Source organism: Tachyglossus aculeatus, chromosome 12 (assembly GCF_015852505.1).
Source record: "Tachyglossus aculeatus isolate mTacAcu1 chromosome 12, mTacAcu1.pri, whole genome shotgun sequence".
Taxonomy (NCBI): domain Eukaryota; kingdom Metazoa; phylum Chordata; class Mammalia; order Monotremata; family Tachyglossidae; genus Tachyglossus; species Tachyglossus aculeatus.
The window spans coordinates 9,612,002-9,629,308 of record NC_052077.1 but is presented as its reverse complement, the minus strand read 5'-3'; the positions used below and the strand labels follow the sequence as shown (position 1 = coordinate 9,629,308).

Sequence of the window (17,307 nt, the reverse complement as noted above, 5' to 3'; positions counted from 1 at the left end):
GGAATGGGGGACTGGAGAGAAGCAGGGGAGATTTTAGGGAGATCACATCCGATGGTTACAATTATGAATGATGAATTATGTGGCCAGGACATTAGGGGAAAGAGATGGAGAGGGTGGTGGGTGGTAGACAGGAGGTTTGAGGAGGGAGTTAAATGTCTTGAACAGCTGACAGGGGCAATGGGTATGGGAGTGAATTAGGAAGGAGAAGTATTTTTTGAGAGCTCAATAAATACCATTGCTATGTTGGGGTGCATTCTTGGTCCCACCAAGAAGGTGTAAGAATTGTTTCTATCATTTTGGACCGGATCTCCTTTCATCGGGGTCAAACCCAGTCAAAGAAGCCTACTGCTAGAAACATCCTGAATGAGTGATTTGAGAGCAGGGGAGATTTATCAGCATTTAGGATAGGATTAGGCCCACTAGGCTTTAATTCATAAAATGCAATTCATAGCCTACACAGAGTCTTAAAAAAAAACTTTTTGCTTTAGGTCTCTCAGCTTTCATCATTCACCACCTCTTCTTCATCTGGCATAGCTGGGTTTGTGCCAGTTTCTTGGTGTGATAGTAGGTCACATTTTTCTCAGTGGAATTCCTGTCCAGGATCCAAGCTCACTGTTGATTATTCATGGTCCCTAGCAGCTGCTTGCATTTATTAGTATTTCCATCCAACGAATCTAGTTGTTTCTTGGCAAAGCCACCAACGGAAGCAGTGTTGCCTAGTGGATAAAGCATGGGCCTGAGAGACAGAAGGACTTGGGATCTAATCAGGACTCTGCCACTCATCTTCTGTATGACCTTGGGTAAGTCACTTCACTTCTCTATGCCTCAGTTTTCCTCATCTGTAAAATGGGGATTAAGATTGTGAGCCCAATTTGGGGCAGGAACTGTGTCTTTCATTTTTAAAGCATGTTCCCAACGTCTAATGCATGGATCTGTACCAAATAGGTAGTTAATAAATGCTGTTGCTATTCCAGTAAGAGAAACTGAATAAATGTTGCCTTTTTTTCCGTAACTGGAGGAGGTAGTTGAAAGAGGTAGCCCTAGTTAGAACCTCTGTTTATACAGGAACATCTACGGGGAAATGAGTGGGTAGAAAGTATCATCTTCATCATTTTTAAGATTTATGTGAATGTCTTGCTTTGCTGATCACTAGAGTAAGACAAAGATAAAACCCTTGTGCTTATACTTTTAATGAGACAGGCAATAATGTTACAGATGGATACAAAGAGCACGCAGATAAGGGTCAATGTTAATACATGGATTAAGCATTTGAATCCTACACAAGGTAAAGCAATTGTAATATGAAAGTAAAATGAAAATAATTTAAATACAGCTTAGTTTGGCCAGTACATGAAGGAATTTGAGATACGGAGACAATCATGATGGTGTGCAAACAGAACTTGTAGGCTGGGAACGGATCTTCCAACTCTGTTATATTTTATTCTTCCAAGCACTTAGTGCAGTGCTCTGCATACAGTAAGGTCTCAATGAATGCAACTGATCCAAGAATTCTTACTGTGATACTTAGCGATGAAAGTAGTGTGGCCTAGTGCCTAGAATCCCAAAGTAGTGTGGCCTAGTGGGAATAGCGTGAGCCTGAGAGTCAGAGGACCTGGGTTCTAATCCCGGCTCCACCACTTGTCTGCAGTGTAATATTGGGCAGATCATTTCGCTTCTCTGTGCCTCAGTTTCCGCAACTGTAAAATGGGGATTTGATACCTGATTTTTCCCTCCATAGACTGTGGGTCCCATGTGGATAGGAACTGTATCCAACTCAATTATTTTATTATGTACTTCAGGGCTTAGTACAGAGCATAGCACATAGAAGGTACTTAATGAATAATATTATTATCATTGGTTACAGGTTGAATTCTCTTTTTGACTAGCTGCGAGTTAGCGAATCATTAAAAGTAATGAAGTATTTTTCCTCTCCTTATTTTCCTTTGTTTTTGTAATTGTTTGGGAACAGGTGAAATGTTATGAGAGGTGGAATTTTGAAGTTATCTACAGAATATTTGCAGATGAACAATAGAGGACGGGACTGCTGAATCTGTATTATTCTGACCCTACATTCACATTGACCATATAAACTCTTACAAATGCAAATGATGTATTCACAAGGGCTTTTTGAAAGCTCCACCACTGCCCCCCAAACCCGTGAACAGTTCCATTTATTGTGAAAATGAATGTTCAGATAATGTATTGTCTGCAAAATTGAGTTTTGGGTTAGGCGGCAGATGAGTGGAAATTTTTGTAGCAGATGTTCTAAAAAAACCTCTAGTAATAAAGGGACTGATAACGGAAATAATGACAAACGTTTTCTACTTTTGCCACATTTTAATTAGTAAAGCTGTCAAACTGAGGGAAAACCAAAACACAGAACAAACATTTAAGATCTCTTTGGTTTAGAAGAAAGCTTAACTCGTTTAGAACGTTAGCCGTTCTCAGTTATCAATGGCCTTGGGGATTGGGGATACAGTATTGGCTAAAAAAAGAAATCATTGCAGACTCCAGAAATCAAATCCATCCAACTAAAAGTCAGTCACTGTCTAGCTCGGGAAGCTCTCATTTGACCTTTTATCCTTTGTAAAGTTTCTTTTTTACCGGCTTTGGGTGATTCAAAAATTGGACTTTTTTTTAGGTCATTTGATTTTAGTTACTTTTCTTCTGATTATTTGGCATGTAAACACTGTAGATAAATTGAGAATATTTTGAATTAAGCCAATAGCTACAATATTTTCTCTATTTCCCTCCCCCCTCTCTTTCTTCTCTATCCCACCTTCGACTGGAGAGGCTAACAAGTATAATAATTGCTCCATCCTTTCCTCTGTCCTGTCACATGTCACAGCAGTGAACCCACAGAACAATTAATCAATCAGTGGTATTTATTGAGTGCTTACTCTGTGCAGAGCACTTTACTAAGCTCTCGGAAGAGAACAATGTAACTGTTGGTAGAAGCGTTCCCTGCCCACAATGAATTTACAGTCTAGAGGGTTTCAGATTCACCTAAAAGAGAGTCATCATCCATCACCTGTCACAACCCTAGCTCCAGTCAGGCCCAACATCTTTCTTTGCCTCTGCCTCCCTGAGACCTTGATGTTATGATGTTTCGGTATTCCAGGCACATTGCTTTGCTTGCATTCTAGATCCCCTGCTGGTCATCTGATGAAAATAGGTCTGACAGATGTGCTTCTCACTGTCCCTGTGGGAAGATACTAATGAACAGTAGAACAGAGAAGATGGGGCAGGAATGAGAAGAGAAGCCAGGTTCCTTGATTCTCCATAAATGGAGTAATCCATGCTTGATTAGTTGAGAATGGGCAGGAATTTAAAACTGTCCCCGCCCTTATTCCCCATCCCCTCCTGATCTTCCTCACCCACCACCCACATCAGTTACTTAGAAAGTGCTTATTAGCATAACTAAATATTTGTTAAACCTCTCCCTCAAGAGTTCAACCCACACCTCAGAGAAACCAGAGTGCCAACACAGCCAGAAGTAGGAAGAATCCGGTGGGTGTGCTGCTGATGAAACTTCAACTCCTTGAAGGCAGGGATTCACATCTTCCAACTCTACTAATCTCTCCCAAGGACTTAGTAAGATGCTCTGAACACAAGATCTCAATAAATATGATTGATCGATTGCTTGACTATACTATTTCTATGACGATTTCGGACCAAAGAACCACCTAGGACATTCTGCAAGGTGACAAACCCAGCAGGAATCCTGGATGGTGGGTAGAAATTGCAGTAGTTACCAAGGCAACCACCTGCTGGTTTTTAGAACCATAGCAAAGCGTAAGCACTGTGCTGCGGTTCCTTTGGTCAGAAATGCATTTTGTATATTCAGTTATGTCATACCCTCCTCACTTGTTACAAACTTTTTTATGGTATTTTTTTAAGAGCTTACTATGTGTTGAATACTACTTTAAGCTCTGGGGGAGGTACAAGTTAATTAGGTCAGACACAGTTCCTGTCTCACTTGGGGCTCACAGTGTAAGTAGGAGAGAGTTAACTTATCCATTTCCTCAACTGTAAAGTGGGGTTAAGTGACATACCCAAGGTCACACAGTGAGCACTTGGCAGAGCAGGAATTAGAACCCAGGTCCTCTGACTCCCAGGCCTGTGGTCTATCCACTAGACCACACTGTTTCTCAATGGGCACAAGACTGGCTGAGGCAACAGACTGGGGAAGGTGATGCCATGGAAACCACTAGCCTGCTAATGAATTCCTTTGCACGGATTCTCAATCCCAAAGTCTTCATGACTAGGATGAGGCTCACCTAGTTGCTTACAACATGAAGCTCCAGGCAGTATACGGCAATCATGGTGGAAAATACAAAATAATCATATCAGACATCTCCATCAGCTTCTCTAGCTAGGGAAGAGTGGCCTTTTTTTGAAAGGTATAAATGTAGAGCAGTGTTTTAAAATGACAAGACTACCGAAAGCAACCGATCTTTCCTTCCCCTGTTCAGCTGCGGAATTCCCCTTTTCCAAATGAACGGTGCACCTTACAATAATAAAATCATTAACCATGAAAATATGTGTTTGCTTCCTATTCCCTTTCCAGCTGAAAAGATTCCCTCCCTGGTTCTCCCTTTTGTGGCAGGATTTAATTAAAATTATTTAAAATGAAATTTAAAAAATAGTCTTTTCCTTTTGCAGTTTCCTTCCCAGCTGCAAATGCCTGTCCCTTTTCCCCACTTTAAATCATGAATAATAGATGGGTTTTTTTTAACTCCTTTTTCTTCTGACCCGCCCCACCACAGAACTTGAATGTCAGGCAGAAACCTCATTAAAGATCAACCAACCACAAAGCAGAAAGCGTAGCACAGAATCAAAGGGCAGTAGCCATACTGATTGTGGAATTAGTTAAGTACTTCCTACCTGCCAAGCACTGCACTAAATGCTGGGGTTGACAGAAGATAATTAGCCCCGGTCCCACATGGGTCTCATAACCTAAGGAGGCAGCAGAACAGGTATTGAATCTCCATTTTACAGAGAAGAAAACTGAGGCAAGAAAAGTTAAATGATTTGTCCAACATCACCCAGTAGGCAAGTGGCGGAGCCGGGATTAGAAACCAAGTTGTCTGTCTCTTAATTCTGTGCTCTCTCCACCAGGCTATGTGGCTTCAGGTTCTGAGGCTCCCTGACCCTCCTGCTTCTGGGTTCTCAACAATCCTGACAGCATCAGCTCCCTTCACCGTTTTTTAATGCCATTTCTTTTTGTTTAATGCCATTAATTTACTATGTGTTAGCCTCCATCAGCATGCTGCACCAGGAAACTCAGAGGAAACATTGATGGTTCCCCTCCCAGACTCCATTCTAATATTCCCTTTTTAATTTTTTGATTGGTATTTATTTAGCACTTACTATGGGCCAGAAACTGTACTAAGTGCTGGGGTAGATACAAACTAATAAGGTTGGGCATAGTCCAGGTCCCACATGTGACTATTCGTTAAGCGCTTACTACAAGCCGAGCACTGTTCTAAGTGCTGGGGTAGATACAAGGTAATCAGGTTGTCCCACGTGGGGCTCACAGTCTTAATCCCCATTTTACAGATGAGGTGACTGAGGCACAGAGAAGTTAAGTGCTTTCCCCAAGTTCACAGAGCAGACAAGTGTACAAGAGTAAGATAAAAGCAGTAGATATTGAATTGTGGGTGGTTTATCTTCAGAATCCTGGTTACTCAGTTGATTTTTGATCATACAGGGCTTCTTAATTGGGGTCAATGGCATTTTATTCTATTTGTATTAAGTGCCAGGCACTGTGCTAAGATCTAGTAGTTGAAATTGAGCCTCTGGCTTTTGTTTAGAGGAATGTTCTTTGCTCTGTGAAAGATTCTTTGATTCCCCTTGGCATTAAATAGTATCTGTGAGAAGAGTTGACTTCCCTTCATAAAACAGGGTTCCAGTTTATGAATTCCCAGAGCAGTAAGTCTTACAGTTAATATTATCAGAGAGGAAATAGGCTAACAGTCCAGTGGTTGACCTCCTTTTTTAAATAGTGCTTGTTAAGAACTTATTATTTGCCAGGCATTGTACTGAGCACTGGAATAGATACAAGAGAATCATGTTGGACACATGTGGCTCACAGTCTAAATCAGAGAGAGAAGGCTTTAATCCCTATTTTACAGATGAGGTCACTGAGGCACAGAGAAGTTAACTCATCCAAAGTCATACAGCAAGTGGCAGAGCTGGGAGGAGAACACAAGACCCTGGCTCCCAATTCTATGCTCTTCTCATAAAGTCATGCTACCTCATTTTGGCTTACATTTCTTAATGTATTAAGGCATTCCAGAGCAAAAGACAGTCTGATAGATGGGGTTGAAATCCTTCATGAGCACGAAATTTTTACTGAATCACAAATTTTTCCTTAGCTGTTCCTATAGTTACCAGTGCTCTGAGCTTGTGATGGAAAATTGACAACACTTATACAGTACTGCCTTTGTAGCCCATGCTTTCAAAAGTTATTAAAATATTTGCATGCCTCTGGCATGATTTTGCCTAGACCTTGTCCAATTTCTATGGTCAGTGCTCATCTGCATAGCTAGGGCAAGGATAACCACAAACACGTTTGTGAAATGTGATATCGGGAGCATGTATGCCTCCAAACATTGTGAATCCCACTAGCACTGGTAAGCTACTGCTATAGAATTACTCCTAAGGCTGCAATACTGTCCACACATGTTCCAAGAATTAATTCCCTTAGAAGTCACCAAATGGTAGCTTGCTGAGTTGGAGGAAAGTAGAATTTACACACACCAACCTCCCCCTACACCCTTTCTCGTATCATTTCTCTGGGAGATATGTCAGAAACATACCTGTGGTGCTAAAGCCATTTGCAGCCAGTATAAGCCCTGGATCTCTTCTATTGACTCATCAATTGGTCGATCAATCAGTCATATTTATTGAGCACTAACTGTGTGCAGAGCACTGTGTGCAGATCACTTGGGAGAATGCACTATAACAGAGTTGGTAGACACCTTCCCTGCCCTCAATGAGTTTACAAACTAGAGGGGAAGGCAGACATTAATATGAATAAATAAATTATGGATATGTAAATAAGTTCTGTGGGGCTGAGAGAGGAGGAAAGAAAGGTCAAGATTTCTGTAAGAGGTCCATTTTTGGAGACTATGAAAAGCTGTCTGGGATCGTCAGAGTGTTTTTTGATCTCTGCATTACCGCACTGAACTGACCTTGATGGCATGGGATGATGGGATGATGTCATCCACTTTCATTGGCCAGCTGGCAGACTCTCTTATGGGAAGTCACACAGTCATTATTCATACTGGAATTGCCACATGAGATGTTTTGTGTTAAAAGCAATGCTAGCAGGTATCTTGCACAAACATGACATCAGTCGATTGATCAATCAGTGGTATTTATTTACTGCTTACTAAATGCTGAACCCTGTACTAAATGCTTAAAAGAGTAGCGTGACATAGAATATCCAGGTGATTCCATGTCAAATTTGTGGTTAGATTGACCAAGATGCACATATTCAATGTTGTAGGAGCAAGTGGAGATCTCGTAGCCGATCTCAAGGTTCTGCCTTTCCTCTATCTCTCCTTAAAAAGATCTTATTATTATTGGAAACTGCAAGACATTCCCTACCCAGAATGCAGTCATGAAGATTAGATTAACAGAATCTTCCCTTTCTCAAGCTAGACTGGTGGTTCATTAACTGGGAAAGCCACATAAGCTTTTTTTTTTAACCCTCAGGATATCATTATTTTTAAATGTAGCAAATGTCAAGATTCAATTCCAGCTATTCATTTCTCCTGAAATTCTCAAACTGATCAAGAAGCTTTAGGGTTTTTCACCACCTCCTTAAGAAAAAGAGGGGAAAAACCCCTAGATGATCCTTAATTGGGATTCTAAGTACCAAAGGCTATATATAGTCAGTCACAAGTCTCATGGTCAGCTGATGCATAAAGAAGAGGTCTTCTTGGGGTCCAATTACATTTTCAAGAGGGGAGATAGTTATGAATACAAATTCCTTCTGGCTAATGTAATTTTTCCCTTCCACCTGCTCTTCTTGGATTTGACTTTGGTGAGAATTTAGAATTACTCTTTGGAGAAATGATTTTTCTCATCAGCCAATCATTGAATAGTACTTATTAAACATCAACTTTTGTGAGAACACTATACTAAATTCTTTGGGGAGTAAAATAGGACTTAAAGAAACAGTTCTTACTCTCAGAGAGACACAAAAAAGAGAAAAGGAAGTCAGCTATGTAAATGATTAAGAGCTTAAATAGTCCTGTCTTATGCCATTGAGTTGATTCTGACCTATAGCAACTCCAGGGACACATCTCACCCAGGACACTCCGCTCTCCATCTACAGTTGTTCTGGTAGTGTATCCATAAATTTTTATTGGTAAAAATACAGAAGTGGATGTGAGTCTCCACCCATGACTCTCCCTCATGCTGCTGCTGCCCAGCACAGGTGAGTTTTGACTTGTAGATTGCCTTCCACTTGCTAGCCACTGCCCAAGCTAGGAATGGAATGGATATGCCTCTGCTTGACTCTCCCTCCCATAGCCAAGACTGGAAGAGCACCGGAAACTCTCCAGGTGCAATCCTGAGAGGGGGCTTAAATAGTAGAGTTTGTAAGTTTACATGTACAGAAATACTAAGGGTGTGTGTGAGCCCCATACAGGATGGAGATTGTGTCCTATCTCATTATCTTGTATCTATGCCAGCACTTAATGGACTGCTTGACACATAGTGCTTAACAAATACCATAACTATAATTATTATCAAATTTTTAATGGTGCTGATTAACCACTTACAATGTGCCACACACTGTTTTAAGCACAGGGGTAGGTACAAGTTGATCAGGTGGGAAACCTTCCGTGTCCCACATGGGGCTCACAATCTTAATCCTCATTTCACAGATAGGTTAATCAAATTGCCCATCATCACTCAGCAGGTAAGTGGTAGAGCTGGAATTGGAACCCCCAGGCCCGTGCTCTTTCATCTAGACCATACTTCTTCCCAAAAATGTATGGGTTGGCACAAAAGTTATGATCTGAAAGTTGGGGGACTATGACTGGTAAGAAAAAAAACCTGGGAAGGCCTCCTTGAGGAGATGTGATTTCAGTAGGAAAGAGAACAGGAGTGTTATAAGAAAGCAGTAGGTTTTTAATTGGGTTCCTGTTTGGGAAACAGCATAAATTTCTCTGAATTTTAATGTAATTCTGTTCTTAGAGCTGAAAAGCTATGAACTCCCTGCCCGTCGCCAAAGACCAAGGTATCAGAGGTCAAAATGGAGATGCTACATCTGAAAGCCTGTGAACCCATTACTTTATCTCCCAGGAAGAAATCTTGGCAAAATAATGATGACTGGTAGTACTGTTTGCTAGTACTGTGCTAAGAACTTGGGAAAGTATAATACAAAATATGGTAGACATGATCCCTGCTAACACTGAGCTCACAGCATAGAGAAGGAGACAAGAGAACATCTTGAGGAATAGCTGAAAGTCTATGGAGGGGGACAAGCATTAAAATAAATTAGAGATAGGGGAAATGGCAGACTAAGAATATTCATTCAATAGTATTTATTGAGCACTTACTCTGTGCAGAGCACTGTACTAAGCGCTTGGGAGGTACAAGTTGGCAACATATAGAGACGGTCCCTACCCAACAACGGACTCAAAGTCTAGAAGGGGGAGACAGACAACAAAACAAAACATGTAGACAGGTGCCCAAGGGCTAGCAGCAAGACCTTGTGGAAAGAGTAGGCGCCTGGGAGTCAGAGGACTGGGTTCTAATCCTGACTCTGTCAACTGCTTGCAGTGTGACCTTGGGCAAGTTAACAACTTATCTGGGCTTCAGGTCTCCTGTTCTCCCTCCTTCTTAGGCATATAGGATGGGGACTGTGTCCTACCTAATTAAGTTGTATCTAGTTCAGGGATAAGTACAGTGTTTGAGACATAGCAAGCACTTGACAAAATACCACACACACAAAAATAAAGGGCTGTGGGGTTGAGGGTGGGAAAAATATCAAGTGCATAGTATCATGTAGTGCATGAGGTAGTAGGTTCCATTATCAGAAAGCAATGAAAAACAGGAAAGAATTTCATAAAAGTGGTTCAAGGAAGAGAAGAAGAACAACTAAAATGTAAAGAAAGAGTTCTTCTAGAGGTAAAATGGATTCCAAGGGTACCAATGAAAAGGGCATGACTGCTTTATATCACAAAAGTAACAAGGCCCTAGAGAAGTTGGCTTTGGAAAAATTGAGTTAGAGCATTTTAAGGGCCTTTAGAAAGGGACAGGAAATGGAAGAAAAGACCTTTTTCATAATTAAAGGTCAAACCACTACAGGAAGAAGAGTCTTTTGTGGATGAAACCTGTGATAAAAGTCAGACTCCTGGGAATATATTGCTAGCATAAAATATGCTGGGACTTTTCTCCCTTGACAACTAGCTTACTAAAAGAGCAGTGATGAGTGAGCTCTTATTCATGGGCAAGGAATATTCTCAATCAACTTGCATCCCTAGTATTGGGTAACAGAACAGACTTCTAAGAGTGGAGATGGTGGGATATTGGGAAGCAGTGTGGTCTAGTGGATAGAGCATGGGCCTGGGAGCCAGAGAACCTAGGTTTTAATCCCAGCTCTGCCAATTTCCTGCTGTGTGACCTTGGGCAAGTCACTTCACTTCTTTTAATCACAGTTTCCTCAGATTCTTTCTTTGGAGATTTCTAAAGCGAGGGGTGGTAGCTTAGTTTTATTTCCAAAATGTTTTTAATATGCATCTGCCCAAAAGCAAGTCAAATATGTTAGATAACTCTCCAATCCAGCCAGGCAATTTTATGATTTTGTGATGTTTTATTTTTCCAGCAGCTAGTGCTATATAGAAATAGAAAGCTGCCAGGCATTCCTTGTCAGTACCCCTTCCCAATCATGCCATCACCTTATCATTCACCTACTTCTACCACTCGTTTGTTCTGGGTTTATTCATCCCCCTGTGTTTCTCATTTGTGTTTCTTAAAGCACACTTTAAGTATTGTTTATTGATCGATTTGGTCTCCCTGCCATCTCGATGAGGTCCTTGAAGGCAAGCATCACATTTTTTGCTGCTTCTGTATGTTCCCCTAAGCACTTATTACAGTTCTAACTACACAAGCACTCACAGAATTGTTCTTATTGCTTCCAGAGGATGGGAGATGCACTCAATTGACAGAGGATAATGGCAATAAATCCCTAGGACTTCTACAATGTATCACAAGCTATGGGGAAAGAAAACCTGAATATTTTGGTGATTGATTTTCATCAACACATGATCTTTGATTTTATATATGTATACACATATATAAATGTATATATTTACAATATATGAATATATGATACATATTTGCTATATAACTATAGCTATATATATTATACATATGAACATTATCAAGGGACCATATTTAACGCCACTTGAACAATGGCGGTTTGATTTGCTGTAATTGCTTGTTAAGCAACATCAGGCTTCTCAATTTAAAGAGTGAAAATGGTTTTGCTATGTATTAGCACCAAGAGAGTCAGTCATAATAGTGAAACTCCAGCTATTTGACCCAGGAAAATATCATTAGGAAATGGAAAAAATAATAATTTCAAGCAATAGGAAATTGGAATAGGAATAGGAATAGGAAATTGGAAATTGGCATAGGAATAGGAATAGGAAATTGGAAATTGGCATAGGAATAGGAAATTGGAAATTTCTGGTACTGTCAAATGAGGGTTTCATAAATATAATTTGAGCTCAGAGCCTCAGCTGAGTAGAGACTATTCAAGGTGAGTAGGATATCTAAAATGGTATTCAAAAAGAATTTAAGGTATTACAACATGCTTGCTCCTTGTTGAAACTTTTCACTGCAGCAATATTTTAGAAAGAAAACCAACCCCTTTGTTGAATTGGTCTCTAATGAGGTTGAACAATGGAGAATTAGATATCAGTTGTTTCTACAGAATTTAATGAAATGTAAATGAAATCATGTAAAAAGATGTAAGAAATCTTGAAGTTTGAAAACTGTGGGGTGTTTGACCCTGAAAAAGGACTATGTTGCCATTAGCTAAAAGAATGTCTCACTTTCATTGATTTATGGAACTGCCTGCGACACAGACAGAAGGTATTTGTGCAGTTTTATTTCTAATGGGGTTGTTCCAAAGGAGTCTTGCTACAGGCAATTTATGCCCTAGTAGAGGGAGGCTACCCTTGGTTGCTTTGATAGTCTTTTAAGCCTATTAAGTGACTACAGAGTCACTGATGTTGTCTGTTCTTAAGAAAACAGGGGAAGAGATGAGATAGAGGGAAGGAAGCTCTCCTTTGTTCTCTTGTGATTTCCTCCCTTCCCTTTTCTTTACCTCTCTCCTCTTTCTTTCTCCTCTACCTTTTCCATACTTACCCACCCAGTCCTCCAACTTCCCCAACAACAGATGTTTACATTAAATATGAAAGACTTGCTCTGCTCCATTCTACTCTTTCCTTTAATTATCTGCCTCCCCTCAGGCTGTTTTAGAATCCTGAAAGCCAGGCCATGGAAGGTTAGGGGAGGAGAGAAGACTGGGAGGACATCACTATTGTCATTTTCTATTGACTTGTCTCCACTAAGGTTTCTAGGAGTAAGGAGTCCCATGAATAGGATTATGTTTTATTTCTGTGTCTTGTCCTGTTTTCTCAGAATCCTGTATAAGGAAGAGGAATGTGTGCATGGTTTTTTTTCATATTCACATGGCAAAAGTCCTACCTTTCTTCAGGACTGAGAGTGGGAGCCCTTGTTGGGTAGGGACTGTCTCTGTATGTTGCTGACTTGTACTTCCCAAGCACTTAGTACAGTGCTCTACACACAGTAAGCACTCAATAAATATGATTGAATGGATGAATGAGGTGATACCTATGCTGCAAATCCTCTAAACTGTAATCTGACGATGTGATGAGAAGCAGCGTGACCCAGTGAGAAAAGTAAGGGCCCGGGAGTTAGAGGATCTGGGTTCTAGTCCCAGCTCGGCTCTTGTCTGCTGTGTGATCTTGGGCCTCATTAAACTTCTTTGTGCTTCAGTTTCCTCAACTGTAAAATTGGAAATTCAAAACCTGTTCTCCTTCTTACTTTGACTGTGAGCCCTGCTGGTTCAATCTCTAATCCTATCCCAACTGGATTACTGCATCAACTTCCTCTCTGACCTTCCATCCTCCTGTCTCTCCCCACTTCAATCTATGCACTGCTGCCCGGTTCATCTTTGTGCAGAAACGCTCTAGGCATATTACTCCCCTCCTCAAAAATCTCCAGTGGCTACCAATCAACCTACGCATCAGGCAAAAACTCCTCACTCTCAGCTTCAAGGCTCTCCATCACCTCTCCCCCTCCTACCTCACCTCCCTTCTTTCCTTCTACAGCCCAGCCCACACCCTCCACTCCTCTGCCACTAACCTCCTCACTGTGCCTTGTTCTCACCTGTCCCGCCGTCGACCCCCGGCCCACATCATCCCCCTGGCCTGGAATGCCCTCCCTCCCCACATCTGCCAAGCTAGCTCTCTTCCTCCCTTCAAAGCCCTGCTGAGAGCTCACCTCCTCCAGGGAGGCCTTCCCAGACTGAGCCCCCTCCTTCCTCTCCCCTTCCCCCACTCCCCATCCCCCCGCCTTACCTCCTTCTCCTCCCCACAACACCTGTATATATGTTTGTACATATTTATTACTCTATTTATTTTACTTGTACATATTTACTATTCTATTTATTTTATTTTGTTAATATGTTTTGTTTTGTTGTCTGTCTCCCCCTTCTAGACTGTGAGCCCGCTGTTGGGTAGGGGCCATCTCTATATGTTGCCAACTTGTACTTCCCAAGCACTTAGTACAGTGCTCTGCACATAGTAAGCGCTCAATAAATACGATATGAATGAATGAATGAATGAGGGAAAGGAACTGCATCTGACCTGTCTATCTTGGATCTACTCAGTGTTTAGAACAGTGTGAGACATGTGGAAATTTTTTTATGGTATTTGTTAAGTGCTTACTATGAGCCAGGCACAGTACTGAGTGCTGGGGTAGATAGAAGCTAATCAAGTTGGACACAGTCCATGTCCCATCTGGGATTCACAGTCTGAATCCCCATTTTACAGATGAGTTAGCTGAGGCACAGAGAAGTTAAGTGACTTACCCAGGGTCACACAAGAGACAGGTGCCAGAGCTGGGATTAGAAGCCAGGCCCTTCTGACTCCCAGGCCCATGCTCTATCCACTAAGTGCTAAAAAAATACTACCACAGTCTTCAATCAATCAATCGTATTTATTGAGCGCTTACTGTGTGCAGAGCACTGTACTAAGCGCTTGGGAAGTACAAGTTGGCAATTTATAGAGACGGTCCCTACCCAACAGTGGGCTCACAGTCTAGAAGTCTCACAGTGGGCTCCAGACTGTGAGCCCATTGTTGGGTAGGGACCCTCTCTATATGTTGCCAATTTGTACCTCCCAAGCGCTTAGTACAGTGCTTTGCACACAGTAGGCACTCAATAAATATGATTGAATGAATGAATACCATTGTAATCATTATTATTATTTTTTTGTGTCCCAGAACTTAAATTAAGAATTTCTCCTACTAGGGAAGCAGGATGGACTAGAGGATAGAGTATGGGCTGTGTGGGAGAGGCAGTAGGGAGAGACTATGAGGTGGGGGGGGGGGGGGTTGAGCTCTTAGTCAGGGAAGGCTTCCTGGATGAGATATGATTTTGGTAGAGCTTCACAGATGAAGAGAGGGCTGGTCTTTCAGATACATAGGGAGAAGGCGTTCCATGTGAGAATGAGACCATGAGCAAGGGGTCGGTGGTGGGAGCGGTAGGAGCAAGAGACAGTGAGTAGGTTGGTATTAGAAGAGCAAAATGTGTGGGCTGGATTGTAGTGGGCCAGGAGTGAGGAGAAATAGTGGGGAGGAATTTGATTGAGTGCCTTGAATCTGATGATGAGTTCTGCTTGATGCAGAGGTGGATGGACAATCAGTGGAGGAACTTGAGCAGTGGAGAGACATGAGCAGAACCATTTTTTATAGAATTGATCTGGGCAGCAGAGTGAAGTTTGGACTAGAGAGGGGAGAGGCTGGAGGCAGGGAGGTCAGCGAAGAAACTGATGCAGTAGATGAGATGAGATATGACAAGTGCTTGCAGCAGTGTGGTAGCAGTTTGGATGGGGAGGAATGAGTGAATTCCGGAGATGATGTGGTGATAGGGTTATAATAATAACAATTATTATTATGGTATTTGTTAAGCACTTGATATGTGTCAAGCGCTGTTCTAAGCGCTGGGGTAGATACAAGGTAATCAGGTTGTCCCACGTGGAGCTCACAGTCTTAATCCCCATTTTACAGATGAGGTAACTGAGGCACAGAGAAATTAAGTGACTTGTCCAAGGTCACTCAGCAGACAAGTGGCGGAGCCAAGATTAGAACCCACATCCTCTGACTCCCAAGCCCGTGCTCTTTCCACTAAGCTATGTAACTTTCCCATGGTAGAATCAATATGATTCATTCACTGAATATGTGAGTTGGAGGTCTTCCCTGATTAAGCTATCTTTTCCTCAGTTTGCTCTCTCTTCTGCATGGTCCTGCATCTGTGACCTTTGGGTAGTGCATATTCGCCCCACTCTCAACCCCACAGCACTTCTGTACATATCTTTAAATTTAATTATTATTATTATTCTGGTATTTATTAAGCACCTACTATATGCCAGGTACTATACTAAAAGCTGGGGTGGATACAAGCAAATTGGGTTGGACACAGTCCCTGTGGGGCTCACAGTCTCAATCCCCATTTTACAGATGAGAGAACTGAGGCTCAGGGAAGTGAAGTGACTTGCCCAAAGTCACACAGCAGACAAGTGGTGGAGATGGGATTAGAACCCATGATCTTCTGACTCCCAGGCCCATGCTCTATCCATTATGCCATGCTGCTTCTCTATATATTAAAAATTATTGGTTTTTTATTAATGTCTGTCTTCTCCTTTAATCTGCAAACTCACTGTGGGCAGGGAATGTTTCTGCTAACTCTGTTGTACTATACTCTCCCAAGCATTTAGTACAGTGCTTTAGTACTTTAGCTTTAATACTAATCAGTGGATTGACTGATTCAAGGACAGCAGTGAGCCACTGATAATGACAAGGTTGTAGGCTTGTGAAACAGCAATGAGGGTGTTATTGTAATCTACTCTGGGGGAAAGCAGCTTGTCCTGGTGGAAAAAGCACTCAAGGAGACCTGAATTTGAGTGCCATCTCTACCACTAGCCTGCTTTGTAAACTTGAACAAGTGACAATTTTTCTTATTTTCTTATTTTTCTTATCCGTATCTGTAAAATGGAGTTCCATTAAGTTGCGAGCCCCATATGGGCGCCCCATTTGGGACAGAAAATATATCCAGTGTCTTAACCTTGTATCTGCCTCAGCACATAGCACATAGCAAATGTTTAATAAATGTCATAATAAAATTTAAAGTAGTGTCTGTCTACCCCTCTAAGGTACAAACTCCTGTAAACAGGGGCCACAACTACTAATTCCATTGTACTCTCCTAAATGCTTTGTATAGTGTTCTATGGCCCGTAGGTTCTCAATAAGTATGATTTTTTTGATTGAGGGAAAGAAGAGCAAAGACACATTTTGTCAAGAAAGAGCATGGTGGGAATAAAAAAAAGAGGTAGAAAAGAAAACGGACAGAGAGAAAAGTGGGAAAAGCACAGTGCCATCCAGATCTGGTTGAAGCCTGAGTACTCCTGTTGTTTTTATAAAATGGGAGAAGCAGATACTTCTGTATGTCAAGATATAACATATGCATTTGGGAAAGTGCTGCTAGGCTGGGGGGAGCTATTGCATTAAGGTAAATCTCCAACCCCACAGGAAAGAGTAAAGTGCCTGGGACTTGGATTTGGACCAACTCAGCCAGGGCCTAATTAACTAAATCCAGTTCTTCGCCACAGGCTCTGTCTACGCTCAGTCACAGGTCAGTAGAAACCCTATTTGCACGTCACTCTTCTAAAATAACACTTTCCAAATCTCCTAGTGACTGAAAAAAGAAACTTTAAAAGAGCAAACAACTAAAGTGAGGCTGTGTCAAACTGAAAACTTCTTAATGAGACTGTGTTTAACTAGAACAAAAGCAACAGTTTGGCAGAAGAGTTTTGGTGGGTGGATTTTTCCCAGAATTAACTACTCGGGGGTGAGATGCTTCACCGTCTTCTGAGGTTGATTGGAAAAATGTATTTTATTTGTTGACCCAGCACCCCATCATGATTTGTACTGGTATGATTTCTTTAGTATTTGAAAATGAGAACATTTCTG

General features: G+C 41.5%; 1 non-coding gene across 1 annotated transcript; it reads right to left on the bottom strand.

Moving 5' to 3' along the window:
* Nucleotides 1-8,459: 8,459 nt before the first annotated feature.
* On the bottom strand, nt 8,460-8,597 carry LOC119935956. The gene has a single exon (XR_005453552.1). It is a non-coding gene; the product is annotated as a small nucleolar RNA SNORA7 (small nucleolar RNA).
* Nucleotides 8,598-17,307: the final 8,710 nt, after the last annotated feature.